At 40.6% G+C, this 19,692-nt stretch overlaps 1 protein-coding gene and 1 long non-coding RNA gene across 24 annotated transcripts in view; one reads left to right on the top strand and one right to left on the bottom strand.

Annotated features, from left to right (window-relative positions):
• The window catches only part of LOC128342237 (uncharacterized), a 66,027-nt gene extending 59,291 nt beyond the window's left edge, over positions 1-6,736 (bottom strand). Inside the window, exon 1 of the long non-coding RNA XR_008314853.1 lies at positions 6,634-6,736. This is a non-coding gene — a long non-coding RNA (uncharacterized LOC128342237). The remainder of the gene's footprint in view (positions 1-6,633) is intronic.
• The window catches only part of TCF4 (transcription factor 4), a 515,439-nt gene that overhangs the window by 325,841 nt on the left and 169,906 nt on the right, over positions 1-19,692 (top strand). The window lies entirely within an intron of this gene.

Genomic DNA, 19,692 nt, shown 5'->3' with positions numbered 1-19,692 from the left:
ACTGGATTACTGTAATACGCTCTATGTGGGGCTGCCCTTGTACATCGTCCAGAAACTACAGTTGGTTCAGAATGCGGCAGCCAGGCTGGTCTCTGGGTCTCGGACAGACCATATTGCTCTCATCTCGGAGAGACCATATTACTCCTGTATTGAAGGAGTTACACTGGCTGCCGATATGTTTCCAGGCAAAATACAAGGTGTAGGTCATAACCTATAAAGCCCTAAACAGCTTGGGCCCTGGGTATTTAAGAGAACATCTTCTTTGTCATGAACCCCACCGCCCATTGAAATCATCAGGAGAGGTCCATCTGCATTTGCCACCGGCTCGTCTGGTGGCTACTCAGAGCCCGGCCTTCACTGCTGCCCCAAGACTTTAGAATATGCTCCCTAGTGAAATAAGAGCCTCCCCATCTCTGACAATTTTTAAAAAGTCTTTAAAGATGCACCTGTTCATCCAGGCTTTTAACTGATACTGATGTGATTGTTTTTAATGTTGTTTTAGAATATTGTTTTAAAGATTTTAAATTGTTGTATTTTAAATTTCTTGTTTTTGTTTTTAACTAATGTTTTAATGTTGTTTTTATCTTGTTGTAAACCGCCCAGAGACGTTCGTTTTGGGTGGTATTAAAATATGATAGATAGATAGATAAGAAAAGCCCTGCTGGATCAGGCCCAAGACCTATCTAGTCTAGCATCCTGTTTCACACACTGGCTCACCAGATACCTCTGGGAAGCCCACAGGCAAGACCTGAGGGCATGCCCTCTCTCTTGCTATTGCCCCCTGCAACTGGTATTTAGAGGCATCTAATGGCCCAACTACCTCCCTGGCTGGTTTCCTGCTTCTGATGTATTTAAATGTTCCTCAAACTCTCTTTTTGCCTTCCTTATTGACTCCTTGCATTTCTTCTCTAGAATCTGTGTTCCTTTTTGTTCTCTTCATTTGGGCAGGCCTTCCCATTTCTGAAGGAAGTCTTCTTCCCCTTTATAACTTTCTTGACTTGTTAGCCATGCTGGCATCCTCCCGGACGTGGTGCTACTGTACCTTTCCTCATTTTTGGTATACATTATATCTGGGCTTCTATTATTGTGGATTTAAATAAGCTTCATGCATTTTGGAATGAAGTGATTCTCCTGTTTTTCCCTATCAGTTTTCTTTTCACCAAATTCCTCATTTTAGAGAAGTTTCCTTTTCTAAAGTTCCTTGGCAATTCTTGCCTCTCATGTATGCTGAATTTGATCACATTGTTGATGACATTATGGTCACTGTTCCATAAAGGTTCCACAACACTGACATCTCGCACCAGATCCTGGGTACCACCCAGGATTAAGTCCAGGGTTGCCTTCTCTCTGATTGCTTCCATGACCAACTGTTCTAGGGCACAGTCATTCAGCATATCTAGAAATTTGGCTTTTCTGTCATTACCTGAATGTAAATTTACCCAGTCTATGTGTGAGTAATGGAGGTCACCCGTTATTATAGCTCTGTCTCTCTTTGATGTCTCCCTGATTTCCTTCTGCAACTCCCAGTCACTGTCAGTGTTTTGGTCAAGAGGGTGATAGCATGTCGCTAGTAACACATTTCTTTTCAGGCCTTGTATTGTCAACCACATATTTTCAGTAGAAGACTCCAGTCTTCCTAGGTTTTCTAGCTTGTTAGATTCCTCAAAGACAGGTCCAGCTGCATGCACAGTTCCCTGGCTTGCATGCATATGACATCTTTGCATGCATATGACATGCATATACTTGACATGCATATACTTGCATGCATATGACATGAATCAGGGCAACCGGTTGCAGTAAATTGTGGTCCCTTATGGACCACAATTTACCCACTCTTGCCTTAAGCTTCAGAGACCATTCCATGGATGAGATGGATGCCTTCCATCCTCATGCATGCAAAGACTGGGCATATAACTCTCATATACTTTGCAGTTTGCTGTGGGCATACATTAGTGGGACATATATGCTCCTGCACAACTGTTTGGAAAATTGCAGCCAATGACTTTTAACATCTGTAATGTAACGGACATGTAGTCTCTCTCTCTCTCTCTTTCTCTCTCTCTCTCTCTCTCAACTTCTCACAGTGAATTACAGCACAGAAGTGCATATACTGTAAATAAATTTTAAAGGATGTCCTGCTGCTGAAAAACAAAATAAGCAACAGGGAATCCTAAGGGCCTTTTCAAAAATACTGTGTTGAAAAGGGTTTGCTCTTCTTCCGTACAGTTAGAAATGGTGGTACCGTCTTTCCCCGAAAGTAAGCCCTCCCCCGAAAATAAGACCTACCCAAAAATAAGACCTACGCGGGAGTTCGCGGCCACGCACTGGCCGCAGGGATCGAGAACAGCAGGAGATGGGGTTGAAACTTGGGGCACTACCTCGGAGTAAGTTGTTCTGTGCTTGCCTGCCGTGGCGGGGGAGGTGTGTGCAAAATAAGACCTACCCGAAAATAAGCCCTAGTGCATTTTTTGGGCCTAAAATTAATATAAGACACTGTCTTATTTTCGGGGAAACATGGTAGCATATGAATACAAATGTTGGGGGGTCTTTTAAAAATCAAATAATGTGAAAAAAGAGCATTTTTAGCAGAATACATGTTTAATTGCTTGATGGGTTAATGCAATATAAGATTAATGTGGCTCACAATATATAACTCTTCCGACCTGAAAGTTGCAGTTAGGGTCATTTTAGCCTATTTCTCAGCAGCTAGTAACATAGGTATATCAGTGTTAGGGCTCTGTTTTGCTTAAACATAGACTCCCTCTTCAGAGGAATATAGGTAATGCAGGAACAGTGTTTTTGAATGGACACAGTTTTTAGTCATCAAATATATAGGATTTTATTTCCTTCTGTTTATTAAAATGGTATAATTTCCTGCATTTTTTAATTTTAGGAAACATTTATTATTATTGCAGTTTGATGTCCATAATAGGTTTAGGATATTTTAAAACCTTCACTTGCAATACTATTTGAAGGGGTTCTTAGGAGAAGCATTTGACTTTTCTCTCTCTCTGAATTCTCACAAGAGCATTCATGTTTAGATAATTCAATACTTGTGAAATTCCACTTGAAGAAAGCCACAACTGTAGGCAAATTTCACTTTTGTGCTGCATCTCAGTTTAGTTTCTTGAAATTTGTTTCACTTGCCACGGTGGGCGGGTTCAATCCTGCATAATGTAAAACATCTGTTAAGAAATTTCTGGCACCCCATGCAAAAGCGTATAGGTAGTTTTTAACCCATTAAAAGACCATGTCCCATGAAAATATTTCACTGGGTTGATTTTTGTTTTCTTAATTCATGTGTTGTGGTTGGAACAGAATATATAGTTTTCTTTATAGTACATCTAAGTATAAAGAGGAAGTGAAAGAGATGTATGCAACTTTTGTTAGGGTGATTTTCTGCCCGTACAGACTATGGTCACGTGATCCAAATTGATTCAGTGGGGCTGCATAGTGTAAATGAGGACAGAATTTAGCATTTAATCCCTTATTTGAACTTGTACCATCAGGGAATGCTTTCCTAATAGAAGAGGTTTAGAGATATAAAAATAACTACTTTTCTATAAGCACTAACAGTAGATTGTTTTTACTGTGTTTTAAACATTCCTGTTACATTTTAACGGTTTTTATGTTGCTGATTGGTATAGGGCATCATAACCTAAGTGAGAAAGCGGTTAAGAAGTACCCATTTACACCTTCTAGCTGGTGCTCTTGTTTTCAGTTATATCTTTTAGATCTTTTCATATCTGCAGTGCCGTTTAGGTTAATGGCTTTAGTAAGTGAGTGTGTCTGGAAGGTACTTTTTTTAAAAAGTGTGATTATAGATAAACTTTTGCTTATTGATAGCTGGTAAAAAGATGGGGCAATGTGGCATTCTTGTGTCTTATATATGGTGTTTCATTAATAATCAATTCAGAAATGGCACCAATTATATTATTCTCATAGAATAAATGAGGACCATTCAAAATAGTAAGGCATGAAGCCAGCAACATAAATGTTGAAGGTTTTTTCTTTTCTTTTCTTCATATTTACATTTTGTTCTTCTAGTACCTATTTAGAAAATGCATTCATGATTTTATATTCACAGAAATCTAATCATTTCTGCTCTAAAATATTTTGACTGTAGTGTACATTCCTGGGTGTAAGTCTTGACACTCCGGCAAATAATGCTGTGTATGATGTTTATGTTGCTTCACAACATCATCAACCCACTACACGATGCTAACCGTCTCTCTGGCATAAGAACAGATTCACCAGAGCTTCATTGGGGGTCTGATTTGATCCATCTCATATGCTCAAACCACACAACATTCAAGTACGGCCCTCACTAATTCTCCAGCACTCTATAGCGGTTCTTAACCCTTTTTGCACTTACAGACCTCCCAGATCCTCAGATAATACCAACTGACACACCCACCCTATTTATATAATACATTGGCATAAGGCTCCTATAAAAAATTGGATTAAAAAATAAGTACTAAGAATAGCTATTTTCAAGAACTTTATTCTACCTCACCAAGAAGCAAATTAAATGCAGTGGAGCAAAGATTTGCCATAAGCCACCTGGATCCACCCTATAAACTCTTGGGTGTTTCATAGACCCAGGTGACGAACTTTGGCTCTATAGGACAAACTGGGAGGATCATGGGTTTGTACTACTGTCCTCATGAAAGAAACACTAAAAAATCACAACCTTTTATAATGCTGGGACCCCAAATTCTTAAGCAGAGTAGCCTGACAGTAACACAGGAATGTTCCTGTGTTACTGTCAGGCGTGGGGGTTAGGAAGGGGCTAGACATCTTTTGTCTGTTTCACAAGATCTTTTACTATGGATTATTTCAATGTGTTTGCTTGAAGGGAACCTTAGGTAATGTTAAAGTAGATGGTTAATGTCCAGTTTGGCTGAGTTGTTTGCCCATCTTTTCCCTCCTATGCCTTTAAAAGCCCTGAAATTTATTCTTTGGTTTTAAGAGAACTGATCTTTTTTCAAGGGAAGTTCAACAGCCCCAGAGCAAATTCTACATAAGCAACCCTCATTTGTTGCCAATGCCACCTTGTGGATTACAAAGGATATTGATTTGTTAAACAAAGTTCCATTTAAATTTGGCTTTTTATTGCAACCCACACTTTGGCAAGGGTGTGTTAGAGTTCTCAACTGGATCCTTTTGTTTGCTGCATGACACTTCATTTCTCTACTCACAGTTCATTTATGATTCTGACGAGAATGCTTCCCCCCCCACTCTCTTTCAGGAAACACACATTTCACTTTTTGACCTAGGAGCATCTGTTAGATTTTTTTTAAAATACTACTTTGGCATTCTGGAAGTGTTAATGTCTTTCATATCTGTTTAATGCTATTTAGGGATATTTACGATCACCTCTTGGTTACTTGGGGTAAAGTGTGTTGCAATTTTTTTTCCCCCAAACAGACAGGAAAGCATTCATATGAGGAAACAGATTGCTTTAAACATGTGCTTCCTGTTACAGTAAAGAGAACAAATTAGATTTAGCACTGCTTAATGAATGCACAAATGTGTACGTTTAAGCTTTTAAAAGCCTTATATTCATTTCAGGTCTTAACAGAAATCAAGTGTTGCCTATCAGGTTACAGCACAGTAAACCTTGAAGGAAGGTACTACTATCCTATCTCAAAGCAGTTTATTCAGAGTTTCTTTTCTCCACTGGAGAAAGTTCAGTTCGCAAGCGATTACCATAGATACACAGGATTTTAGAACAATGGCAACATAAAAGAAAAGATAGTTTTTTGACTGGTCCATTATTGGTGTGACAAGGAATGAAAATATGCATTTCTTTTAAAACTGAGTTTATATTACAGCTCAAGTGTTTGCTTTCTCCCCTGTTGTCATAATCCCTCAAATTCCTCCTTTATACTTTGTGTTCCTGCACATCACATATCTTCCTCTGTTCTAACTCTCTGTGTCTATTCTATTAATTTCTCACTTTTGAGCTTTCTCACTCAGACCTTGGTGAAAGGAGTGTCCAACCAAAGACCTCCTTATATTATTGAAAATATATGGATATCAAAACAGACTTGTTTATATTAGCACAGCAGTGTCATGAGGTTTTTTCGCCCCTTCTTGGACCGGCAAGCAGGACATGAAATGGGCATTCTGTTACCAGCTTGGCATCAGAATGGGTTAAAAAAAAAAGCAGGAAAAACAAAACCATGCTGTGAATGCAGTGGTAGTCACTAGTCTAACTTCCCATTTTTGTGACACTATAAGAGACTATAAGAGACCAAATTATTCTGTGTTTGTATGAGATTTCATAAAAATACAAGTCAAGTCCAGCACCTCGGGAGGAAGCTAGAAGGTGCTGATTGTACTTCTGGCTATTGGGACTTCTGCTTTTTTAACATTCTGGCATCATATGCCCCTTTCTCATACGTATGGACACACACACACACACACACTATAAGCAATTAAAATAACATGAAGTGAAAAGATGTGTTTCTCCCCCTAATCTATCGTTAATATGTTGGAGACTTTCACAAGGGTTTCAAAGGTTAAAATTATTACACAGACCATTCAGTTACCCTTCTTCACCCACCCATGATAAAATATCGTCTTTTCTCTAGATTGATCCTAAGAAAGGGGGATTGCAATAACTACCTGTTCGTGAATTGTTTCAGATGTTTTCTTTTTGTTTCTTTCATTGTCTTTGTTTCAAGATGCATCTGGGATGGAATTAAAAGGCAGCGTTTATATTCCTTCCTTCCTCTTTCCCACTGATCTTTCCTTTGCCCCTGCCTGTTTTCTGGTTCTAATTCTTAAAAGGTATATTTGGATGAGCAAAGCTGGTGTGCCACTCACCACCAAAACACAATAAGCCTGGACTGAAAGTATTATTGTCTTCATTCAAATGAAAAGGGAGAACTGAATTCAGCACTAAGTCATCCATGCAATGAACAAACAAGCAACCTCCCCACCCCCAACGACAAAAAACATTAGAGGAACAATGTTTGTTCCAAAATCATTGCAAGTTGTATGAACTGAGTTTAGTATACTATTTCTTTGATAATTAGTGTGCATCTCATAAGACTTTGATAGAATCGTGTTTAACCTTTCTTTTATCACATTCTCACATTAAATTAGCACTCAATTTATCCTTCCCCAATATTAAAGCAAATATTTTTAACCTTCTCCATGCAACAGGTTTCTAAAAGGCTAAAAGTATGCTGCAGGTTTTCAAAAAAACTTCATTTTTCTTACATTTTAAATGTTCTGTTTGTGCAAAATTTTTGAGAATCACCATAAGGGCTTCTTTGCATTTTTAATTTAGTAACTAACATATGAATAAATTTGCATATTAATTAGTTGCAGATTAAATCATGCATACATAATTGCCTCCTTACTGTGTTTAATGTTTGTCAAAATCTCCAGCCTGGTTTGATGGATGTCGTATGAAAGATTACAATTTGATGTACCCTTGGAAGTATTTACACCAATAATGCAGGATTCTTAATAGCAGAAATCTCTAGTTATATACAGTTACTAACAAACATGTAAGATAGGTGCATGTCCCTTTTGACTAGGTTTTTTTTCTTCCTCCAAATCATTTACTATTCATAATCATTAATGCATCTCCTAATTATACAGCATATGTCTGTTAACTATTTCACTGCCATGCTCCGAGCTGCAGTATTTGGCTTTTTTGGGAGGGTGGGGGTATAATTTGAATCATTTCAATCCATTCTTGGACCAGTTACCACAAATGTTTGCATTTCACATAGCCTTGTCTGATATGGAATATCTTGCAGATGAGCTTAAAACATTTGATGTGTTACTGAGGTTCAGGCAATAATCAGATCTCCGTTAATAGCTGCCCACTGAAAGAAATGATCAAGGGCAAGCCAAGTGCAAAAATCTTACTACTGAAAAAATCTCTAAAGTGATGCTAAATATCTCTGATTTAAACCCCATAAAAGCCAGGATGGTGTTAAAAATAGGGAGCCAAATCACAGCTGCCACAACCACTTTACATGGGCAATTAATTTGCTTTTAGAGAAGTCCACTACAAGTCAGTGGAAGAGAAGGGGGAGTCACTGCTGTCATTTAAGCACTCCTCTCTTGTACATACTTATTACATCCCAAATAAGTTTTAGGAAGAACACTAGGAGCCAGATCTGATGTAACATTTCTTCCACAGAAGAATATTGTTAGAGAGATGCAAATGAAAAAGAATGCAAGAATGCAGAGTCCATAGGAAAGTAAAAGTGCTGCAAAGTGAACGGTCCTGAACATTCACTGTCTCCGCCTCTGTTCTCTGTCTATGCAACTAAAAACAACAACAGCCTCACAGGGAGGTTGTGAGAATGAAAAAAATAAAGCAGATGAAATACATTGCATATTGCAAGTTATTATATTAATGATTAAAAAGCAAGAGTCAAATATATCTCTAATATTTTATTTATTTATTTTTTACATTTTATATCCCGCTCTTCCTGCAAGGAGCCCAGAGCGGTGTACTACATACTTGAGTTTCTCTTCCACAACAACCCTGTGAAGTAGGTTAGGCTGAGAGAGAAGTGACTGGTCCAGAGTCACCCAGCAAGTATCATGGCTGAATGGGGATTTGAACTCGGGTCTCCCCAGTCCTAGTCCAGCACTCTAACCACTACACCACACTGGCACACTAATAGTAGTGAATATTTTTTTAATTTACTTTTACACTTATATCCCACACTTCTTCCAGGAAGCTCAGAGCAGTGTACATGGTTATTTTTAACCTCACAACAACCCTGTGAAGTAGGTTAGGCTGTGGGATACATGACTGGCCCAGAGTCACCCAGTGATTTTCATGGATTAAACAATATCACTTGTTTAAAACCAGCATACCAGTTTGCAGGCAAGGGAAATCTTTGACTGCTTTCTATTCACATTTACTTTCCTCATGCCAGCTTGTTGTCCTACCCCTAATGTAACAGACTTTATACTGTGAACCGCCCAGGGAGCTTTTTTGTATGGGATGATGTATAAATGTATTAAACAAACAAACAGTGGACAGGGTTGTAGAAGGTGTGGCACCAAAACCAAGTGATCCCTTCATAGGCTTCTTGGTTATCCTGTTCTAGGCCAAGCCAGAGTCTCCCCTGCGGCAAGAATCCAGGAGAACCACAAATCTTGGGCAGCTCCAAAGTCGGAAGGGGACAGGACTTCTGCTAACTCTGAGCAGACTGCATAAGTGCTGGGAGTAGTGACATGAAAGAATTGTTGCTACAGCAGCAGCTTGTTGTAGACTGCCAGGTTTTTTTTTATGGCTGCTCCCCAGGCAAAGTGAATTAGCTCTACACCTTCCCAAGGGAAAGTTCTGTTGCTTAAAGGGGCCTCACCTGCAGCAATGCTGGAGTACCTCTTCTGGGCTGGGACTCCTCCAAGTCAAAAGATGAAGTCAGGACTGTATCCTCAGGTCATGGTGAAGGTGATTTTCCTCTGATTTTCCTGGTGTGGAGGGTGTCCCAACAGCATGGGGTCTCCTGTGGTCTGGGTTATAGGGGCTACCACCTTGTCCCCTGGATCTACGGTCATGACATTGGTTGGGGGTCTTCTACCACAGCCTAGGCTCCCCTTCTTATGAAACAGTCAATCGACAATGTCATTCATTTCCTTTTCTTTTTAAAACTTAATTTCTAAATAGATAAAGTTGTTTCTCTCCCCGCTCCATTGTATGGGAAGTAACAGCAGGAGAGAGGACATTCCCTCAGCTCCTTCATGTGGCTCCCAGCAACATCTGGTGAGCCACTATGTGAAACAGGATGCTGGACTAGATGGGCCTTGGGCCTGATCCAGCAGGGCTCTTCTTGTGTTCTTATGTTGCTGGGGTTTGGGACTTCTAAATATCACATTTCAATACATTAATTGGCATATGGATAACAAATGCAAGTGTAAATTTACTGTTTGGTGATGCCATCCAGGATCTTGCCCTTCGGTTATATGAAAGTTATCTGAATGATCTGAAATGACTTACTTTTCAACCTCCAGATATAATATGTTTACAGTGGTAAGAGCAAAACTAATTCAAAAGTGAGGTTCAGAGCCCCTGGATAACATATTCATGTTTTGCCATCACAGGGCCCCTTAATATGTAAAACACTTTCATTACCTCAGGGCATAATGTGTTTTATTTGTTTATTCGTTCAAAAATATTTTGTTCCCTAACAAGATAAATCCAGTCCGAAATCAGCACTGCGAGGTGGCTGAATCCTTCCCATCCCACTTCCATAAAAGCAGTTCTGATCTTCATTAGCCTGTGTTCATGAAGACAAATGTAATGACCTGAAAACAATGGTACACCAGCTGGTAACTTCCAGGTTGGACTACTGCAATGCACTCTATGTAGGGCTGCCTTTGTATGTAGTTCAGAAACTTCATTTATTTCAGAATGCAGCCAGATTGGTCTCTGAGGTATCCCGGAGAGACCACATATATACCACATTAATTATTATCTTTAAAACCCTGAATGGCTTAGGTCCGGGTTACCTGAGAGAGCACCTTTCTCTACAAGATCCCCACTGCTCATTAAGATCATCAGGTGGGGTCTGTGTTCAGATGCCACCAGTTCATCTGGTGGCGACCTGGCACAGGGTCTTCTCGGTTGTCACCCCTGGGTTGTAGAACACGCTCGAAGATACAAGAGGATTATCTTACTTGGAGGCCTTCAGGAGAGTCTCAAAGACCTGTCTTTTTAGCTTGGCTTTTAATGATACCTAGTTTTAATTTTAATTTTAATCTGCTTTAAATGTGGTTTTAATTTTAATTGTTTTATTATGTGTTTTTGATTTTAATGTAAACCTCCCTGAGCCATTTTAGGAAGGGTGGTATATAAATTGAATTAACAAACAAATAAATTAAATTAAATATGTGAACTGGGTAGTCATGGATATAGTATTTCTCTCTATCTCTATCTGTCTATCTGTCTATCTATCTATCTATCTATCTATCTATCTATCTATCTATCTATCTATCTATCTATACAGAGAGAGAGAGAGAGATGACCCTTTTAATCACAATGGCACTTTTTCAGCTGCTTCAGCCACAAGATTTGTACTGGTCACATCCATAAGTGTCCAGTTAATAATGTATGTTTGTTCATATACACAGTGAAGCTCTTCTCACAATCTGTGAGAAGAGCTTCTGTCAGGTCTGCTCTCCCCTCAGATGATCAGAGTGCAGCCCTGGGCAGCTGGATTGGCTGCCCACACGACTGCTGGCTCCATCATGGAGCTGGCAAGGGCTGTGGGGATCAGGGGCCATGTGGCCCCCAGAAATTCCAGGGTGCCCTGCACAAGTGCGTGGGGCAACCTAGAGAAACCTCTGAGCCCAGGAGGCTGCTTGCAGCCTCCCAGTTGGGGGTCTACTCGTGTGTTGCCGTGCGCCATGGCAACACATGAGCAAAGAAATTAGGTTAACGGAGCACTTGCTCCGTTAACCTCATTTAAGGGGAGGGTGTTCTAGGCGGGCTAGCCACCTTGGGAGCACCAGGCTCACTCGCAAGCCCATTGGTTCCCACACTCCACAGAAAGTGGTCTAAGCTCCATTAGCCCACTTTCCGTTGATTGTGGGAATAGCCTCAGTATATTTGTTCACATGCAGCTTGGATGCTGGGGAGGGGGAAATCCATTGTATAAACTGGTCATTAGTGTGTCTGGATGATCTCAGTAAATTCACAAAAATGGACAGGGTGATACAGGCCTGACGCTGATTCTCCCTTTGGCCCTGTATACTAAAGATAGAGTCAATTTCTTCAAATATTTAATATTTGTGTAGCACTTTCAAATATGCAAAACACTTTACCTGCATTCTTTTCTTGTACTCTTTACAATCCTATAAAATAAATATTATTGTTCCCATATTACAACTAGGAAGCTGAGGCTGAGAAGGAGTGACTTGTCTAAGACCACCTAGTAAGTTCATGGCAGATGTGATATTTAAACCAACAATATCCTGATTTGTGATTCCTTAGCCACTGTGCTTCGCCATCTCTCTCATATCTGTACATATATCACAGTTCAGGTATCCAAACCACTTTAGATACATTATTATAATAATGTTTAATAATGCTTTTTATTTAGAATGAACTTTCCATATAGGGCTTCATCCAGTAGAGCATGGGTGTACCTGGAAGAGTGTCACAGGGCTCAGTAGATTGCTGATTTTTCTATCTCCCACCCGGAAGGACAAGAGGGCAGTACAAAAGGTGTTGCAAGGAATGGGAGGTCTTTGGTTTCCCCACCCAGCCCTTTCTCCTGCAAAGGAGGATTCTGAATGGAAGTATGGGGAGTACACATTGATTTCCCATTGATTAGCAAGCCAGAGTTTGGCAGTTTGAATCCCCACTGGTATGTCTCCCAGACTATGGGAAACACCTATTTCGGGCAGCAGAGATATAGGAAGATGCTGAAAGGCTTCATCTCATACTGTGCAGGGGGAGGCAATGGTAAACCCCTCCTAAACCTTTGGTATTCTACCAAAGACAACCCAGGGCTCTGTGGTCGCCAGGAGTCGACACTGACTCGACAGCACACTTTACTTTACTTAAATAAACAGAGACACTATTCTTTATGGATTATCCACAGTAAAACTGTTATGAAACTGTAAGATGGAACCATTTCATTTATCTGGGAAATAAAAGGAAATGAACAATGTGTCAGCATATCCTGCTTCCTAAGAAAAACACTCTATTTTGCTTTTAAAGTTTATATTCCATATTTCAAAAATGTTGGGGCTCCTGCTCAGGATCCCTGTAGACAGATTCACCTAATCAGAGGGAAACAGGGGCTACTTAAGGCTCACCACTAATTATCCTCCTGCACAGAGCAACTTTAGGGTTAAGCCACAAAAGAATGTTTAAATGCTATTAATGGACAAATCTACAAAAACAAGGCGCTTGTAGGGCCTAGCCAACAAAATCTGACACTGAAGGAAGCTGGTTGCACCCCTCTTGAATTCCTGGTGCTAAATTCAACTGTTGTGTAAGAGCCAAGTTGTATCTTGTTAAGTTACATTGGTTGTAATACTAGTCTGCCATAAACAACTTACCTGGCAAGCTTTTTCAGCAGCCAGAACAATAATGTCCTGATTGAGACTACTTGGTTGACTATATTCACAGTCTTCTTTTTCTCATTTCTGTCTCAAATTGCAATGCTGTTTGGATCCTTTTTGTTATGTCTGCTTATTTGAAGCTTATGTCCTTGGTTACAAGTGGAGCTTTGGGGTCCTGTTATTAAATGATTTATTACCTTGGCTTTTTATATCATCCTGTTACAAAAGTCCATGAGGAATGCCACACTTAACAAAACTAAACTAGCATAAGAACTACCCTACTGGATCAGGCCCAAGGCCCATCTAGTCCAGCATCCTGTTTCACACAGTGGCCCACCAGATGCTGCTGGAAGCCCACAAGCAGGAGTTGAGGGCATGCCCTCTCTCCTGCTGTTACTCCCCTGCCTCTGAGGCTGGAGGTGGCCTATGGCCCTCAAACTAGTAGCCTTTGATAGACCTCTCCTCCATGAAGTTACATACAAGTTCCATTATCATCTAAAAAATTTAAAATCCACAAATTTGAAAGCAACATAGGAACATAGAAAGCTGCCCTAAACTGAGGCAGTCCATTGGTCCATCTAGCTCACTATTATTACACTGACTGCATTGACATGTATAGGCCCCTCAAAGTGTGGACAACTGTACCGGTGTGCAGCTGTATACCTATACAATGTATACTTGTATAATTGTTGAATATAACACGCAAATAGAGCTCTTGCCTGTCATCTGTCACACTTGTCTATATTACATGGCATCCCATTGATGGCACTGCATGACCTCACATAAACTGTTTAAATTGATCCTACATGCTGTAGTGATGTCATAGCATAATTAAACTCCTCATATTTTAATAATTAAATCAAAATTTAAAAAGGATTATGGTAGTGACCGAGGTTACTGATTTCTACTGTAGCTTCCTTGTATACAAACAATGAGGTTGCAAATGAAAATACATCATGGGGATGTGGCCAGATTTGCAAAGCAAGAAATTGAGATAGTCAGTATGTGACCTATGGCTTCTTGAGCTTGTGGCAGATGAAATTATTCAAGTTGGGGATTGAGGTGAGCCAAACAAGCATTTAAAGAGGTCATTCACACAATCAAAAACTGTGTTCTACCCAGGTTTGGGAGCTGTGTGTGCTCTCAGTTTTTGATTGTGTGGAAGCAAAATAGGAGGAAATCCTGGGTAGCTTTTCCTCCTACCTTGCTTCCACATGATCACTTCTACCCAGGTTTTCCTCTTACCTTGCTTCCACACAACCAAAAACTGGAAGCACAAACAGCTCCCAAACCCAGGTAGAACACTGTTTTTGATTGTGTGAATGACCTCAAAAACTTGTAATCAAAATTTAATAGTTTAGAAATTCAGTTGTCTGCCTGCTAAATTTCAGTATAAGTATTGCTAGTTAAGGATGGAATGCATCTGATACTCATCCTATTGGATAGTATCTGTTGATATTTTAACATATTTTGATGCTGCCGAAATTCAGTCTGCTCCTTCTGATTGTTTTTTTCCTAGGTTTGGCGGGTCCTTTAACTTGGAGTAGGTTGGACTAGTTGACCTATAAGATTCATTCCATCTCTGATTGCATAGCATATTGTCAGCAGTCTGTTGAGCAGATGGACTAAACTCCATTATACAGTGGAAGGCCTTTCTCGCCGTTTACCAGTCAGCGGATAACCACAACATGACTTTATGTTCTATGTCAGCATACACTTTAAGGTTCTTATTCTGCCGGGATGTTAGGAAGAATATAGACCTATGTGTTTCAACTTCCTCCCGGTTCTCATGAGCAGCATAGGAAAAAGCAGAGAGTGGCAAATGAATATTTTAGAAATACAGTTTGTTTAAAATAGATTGACTGTAAATTATATTTTAATGTTGTTTGTGCGTGCATTTAGTTTTCATGAAAGATGACAGAATGACATCAAGGACAAAGTAAGTGCAGGAATTGAGAAGAACAAAAACAGGTACAGGCAACTACATCCTGACTGACTCTCATCCCATTCACTTAGAATCTCTGCCAGGATTAGCAACAAGGCTGTTCAGCATGATTAAGCTTTCATGATTTCAATTCTTGAATGCACTGATACTGAACAATCAACTGATTTCACTAAAGCAGACCTGCACAGATGACCCTACAAGCCAAGTGTAACCACCATACCATGATACATTGGGGCCATTCACATAACTGGGAGGGCAGGGGAGGCAAGGAAAATACTGTTGTTGGGAGCATGGACTGCGCTCCCAGACGATCCGTGCTGCAGCGCTCCGGAGGCTGAGGCAATACGTCCTGGCCTCCAGATGTCCCACAGTACACCGTGTGATATGTGTGATGCTTTGGGGGATTCTCCCAGGAGACAGGCACTCTGCATATCCATCTCTGTGTCCACTGGGGCTGAATGGAGCCTCAGCAAACACACGATCCTGGAGCCTGGGTTAAAGGCTCACTCAAGCCTAAAAATTAAGCCTAAAAGCCTAAATCAAGCCTAAAATCAAGGCTAAAAAATCAAGCCTAAAAAAAGGCCTAAATTAAGCCTAAATCAAGCCTAAAATTATGAGCCCCTGGTGGTGCAGTGGTAAAACTGCCGCTCTGTAACCAGAAGGTTACAAGTTCGATCCTGACCAGGGGCTCAAGGTTGACTCAGCCTTCCATCCTTCCGAGGTCGGTAAAATGAGTACCCAGAATGTTGGGGGCAATATGCTAAATCATTGTAAACCGCTTAGAGAGCTCCAGCTATAGAGCGGTATATAAATGTAAGTGCTATTGCTATTGCTATTGCTAAAAAGCCTAAAAGCTGGGTTTAAAAGCTGGGCTATGTGGCACTGCCTCACCAAGATCAGGCCCGATCCTGGTGGTTCTCACGCACAGCCTAACACAGACTGGGCTTCCCTAGCCTGGGTTAGGGTGCACGTGAGAACAGCCTCATGATCTATCAGGTACACACACTACCCAGTTTTTGCAGTCCTAGGCAGAAGGAAGAACAGGAAGCTTATTCATCCCACATCAGGCCACCCTATGTTACTGCATTGGGTGTGGGGGTTGCAGACGTTGCAGGTCTCACTAAAGGTCATGAATAGGATTAACAGAAGAACATAGGGCTGATGCTAGATCAGACCACAGGTTTGTCAAAACTCGCATTTCCCCACAATGGCTAACCAGATCACCCTGGGAAGTCCATAAGTTCCATGAGGTCAATATCTCATTTCCAATGGTACACTTATATGAAAGAAGCCATGTTGTTTCACTCTAGCACAAACTTGAGAAATTCAAATATATTTTGTATTTGAAATGTATCCTTTTTTTCTTTGGTCATAGATTTATCATAAAACAGTTTGGGAAACCAGGAAGAAGTGATACTAAAACATTTTTAAAATGCTTTTGTCTATAATCAGCATCTAGTACAGAACTGTGGACGTTCTCAGCTTTCCACGTTTTCTTTTAAATCTTGCTTATGAATTAATCTTAAATGACAAACATATATTTTTGCATACTTCTGTCTGAAGATGGCACACCACACTGAATAAGGGAAATGATGGTAGAGCCATGATTAACTTATAAAATGTGAGGCAGTTTGGTGAACTAGAAAATGCTGAGCGAAGTAGTCCGTGAAAAAGTATTTGCAATTACATGGTATCTCCCACTTTACGTGTCGTGTTGGATAAAAGCTTGTATTAACATGAATTTGTCCACACTTGTCATTTATAAATATATTTATAAGGGCAAGAGCGGTTATAAATGTTTTTTGTTTTGGAATCAGTGATCTAGAAAGCAGAGGGAGAAAGACTTGATGACATGCAAAGTACTGAGAATTTGTCATCAACTTTACCCTTCCAAAGCCAGCTTCATAAACCAGCTAAGGCAAAGTATGTAATATAAGATGATGGGTAGCCCCCAGTTACCCACTTCTGGAACTGTTATGAAGCAAACAGAGGCTTGTGCTGCAGTATCAACCACTATATCCTTTATAAAGCAAGCAGGGAAGAGCTGGACAGCACTATCCTGATTTATTCTAAAATAAAAAGGATTCCATAGAAATATAGGAAGCTTACAGTGCTACTGTAAGAACTTGATTCTTATTTGTACATATGTTTTGAATTCTGGTCTTCAATTGTAAATAAACTTGACTTGACTAGGAAGCTGCCTTCTACAGAGTCAGACCATTGGTCTATCTAGCTCAGTATTGTCTACGCAGACTGGCAGCAATTTCTCCAAGGTTACAAGCAGGAGAGTCTCTCAGCCCTATCTTGGAGTTGCCAGGGAGGGAACCTTCTGCATGCAAACATGCAAATCCTTTCCCCTGAGCTTCCTTTCCCTGAGATTCCTTTTCCTTTTCACCATCACCTTACAGTGCTCACATGTAGTTTCCCATGCACATGCAAACCAGTTCATACCCTGCTTAGCAAAGGGGACAATTCATGCTTTCTACCACAAGACCAGCTCTCTTCCCCACAGTTCCATTTTTAGCCTGAATACAGCTGAGCTGGTATTGGGAGCTATGGACCCACTCCAAAGGCCTTATGATGAGGTGTAACAGCCAGCAGCAATCTGATTTTCTCCTCACTCTGAAAAAAGCCCATGCATGGCATTTTTGTCTATCCATGTAGTTTTCTTGGTAAAATACAGAGGTCGTCTACCATTACCTTCTCCTGCTCAGTATGAAATGATACTGTCATAAACCTGTCAGGCTAATCTAGAGCTATATATCAGCAGATGGAGCGTGAAGTAGGCAAAGGGTCAAAAGGAGAATGTCAGAGCCAAGCAGTTACAAACCAAAGCCAGTCTGAGTCATTCCAATATCCAGTCGGTCAAACCAAGTCCAAGTTGAATTCCACAAACAGAGTCCAAACGGCCCAGAGTCAAAGCATAGTCAAAAACAAGCAGGAACACAGCTGGGTAGCTCACCAAAGCACAATGTTGCTATCAGCAATGTGGCTGGGGTGAAGCCATTTTAAATAGGCTGAAGCCATGTGCTTTCAGTCATGGGTCCCTGACTCAGCGGTTCTCCTTGTTAGTCGAGCCGTTCTGCCCGTGCGTCTCCTTATCTCTTCCTTTCTCTTCAACTGATGCCTCTCTGCAGCTGAGGTCAGCTGCTCCTCCTCCACAGGAGCTGTCGTACTAGGCTCTGTTTCTTTTTCAATCCCTTGAGTCCCTTGAGTCAGTCCCGCTTGCCTTTGCAACTTCTTGTCTTTGAGGTTGCTGCACTCCCTCCTCCGCTGTCACACTGCCTATCTCCTCCTCATCCTTGGAGTCCAACATCATGCCCATGACAGAAACCTTTGTTGTTGTCATTAAAGTCACTGTCCTTCCTATATCGCTGTTGCCCAATATAGGTGCCTTTTTGCTTTGGCTGGGCAGCTGTGATGACCTTCGTGCCTTCGGTGAACCTACCAGGAGTATACCTCCCAGCATACTTTGCTCATCCCTCCCAGGAGGTTTATGCTCAAGTTCAGTCTGAAATTGACATAACATGCAAGCAAGATGTGGTGCTGGTGGCTGGAGTGCCAATGTTGGAAATGGTAAGGAGGAAAACACAGTCAGACTGTACGAAGCAGAAGAATGACTTACTAGTTTCTGCCAAGCCTCTCTTCATTGCTAACACATTCTTCAAACAACCAAAGTGGTACCTATACACATGGACATCACCAGATGGAGTACACAGAAATCAAATTGATTACATTATTGGTTCAAGGAGGTGGAAAAACTCAATAATAACAGCAAAGACGTGACTGGGGGTCAATCGTGGAACAGATCATGAACTGCTCATGTGCAAGTTCCAAATCAAGCTAAAGTGGGGAAACAAAGCTATCCAGTTTCCACGATATGATATTGAGAATGTACCCACCATTTTCAAGGAGAACAGTTACTTCTCTCTCGGCCTAACCTACTTCACAGGGTTGTTGTGAGGAGAAACTCAAGTATGTAGTACACCACTCTGGGCTCCTTGGAGGAAGAGTGGTAAATAAATAAACAAATAAATAAATAAATTCTGAACTTAATTGATAGAGAACCAGATGAACTGTGGAATTAAAGAAGTTGTTAAGGACGAATGTGAAAAGAGACTGCCAAAGACCAAGGAACAGAGGAAAGCAAAATGAATGTCAAAACAGATGGCAGACATTGCCAAGAAGAGGAGAGAAGCCAAAGTCAAGAAAGATAGAGACCTCAGGAAAGAACTTAATAGGGAATTTCAGAAAGCTTTTAGAAAAGACAAGAAGCAGTACTACAATGACATCTGTAAAGACCATGAGGATGGAAATAGACACGGAAAAACAAGGAAAGTTTTCCAAAAGACCTCTGAACTCAGAAGGAGGTTCCAACCTCAAACTAGTATGTATGTATGTATGTATGTATGTATGTATGTATGTATTTAGCATATTTCTATACCGCCCAAAACGCAAGTTCTCTTGGTATGTTAAGGGATGCCAAAGGACAGATAGTGACTGATTCAGAGAAGATCAAACCGAGGCCAAAGGAGTATACTGAAAATGTGTGCAGCAGGGATGTCAACATCCAAGATACTCTAGAAGATATTTCCTACTTGCAAGAACCTCTAGTATGGGAAGATGAAGTTAGATCAGCACTCCAGTCATTACCAAGTCAGAAAGCTAGAGGAATTGATGGAATA

Source organism: Hemicordylus capensis, chromosome 2, assembly GCF_027244095.1.
Source record: "Hemicordylus capensis ecotype Gifberg chromosome 2, rHemCap1.1.pri, whole genome shotgun sequence".
In the NCBI taxonomy this organism is placed as follows: domain Eukaryota; kingdom Metazoa; phylum Chordata; class Lepidosauria; order Squamata; family Cordylidae; genus Hemicordylus; species Hemicordylus capensis.
The sequence above is the reverse complement of the archived record's forward strand: the minus strand, read 5'-3'. Positions and strand labels throughout refer to the sequence as shown.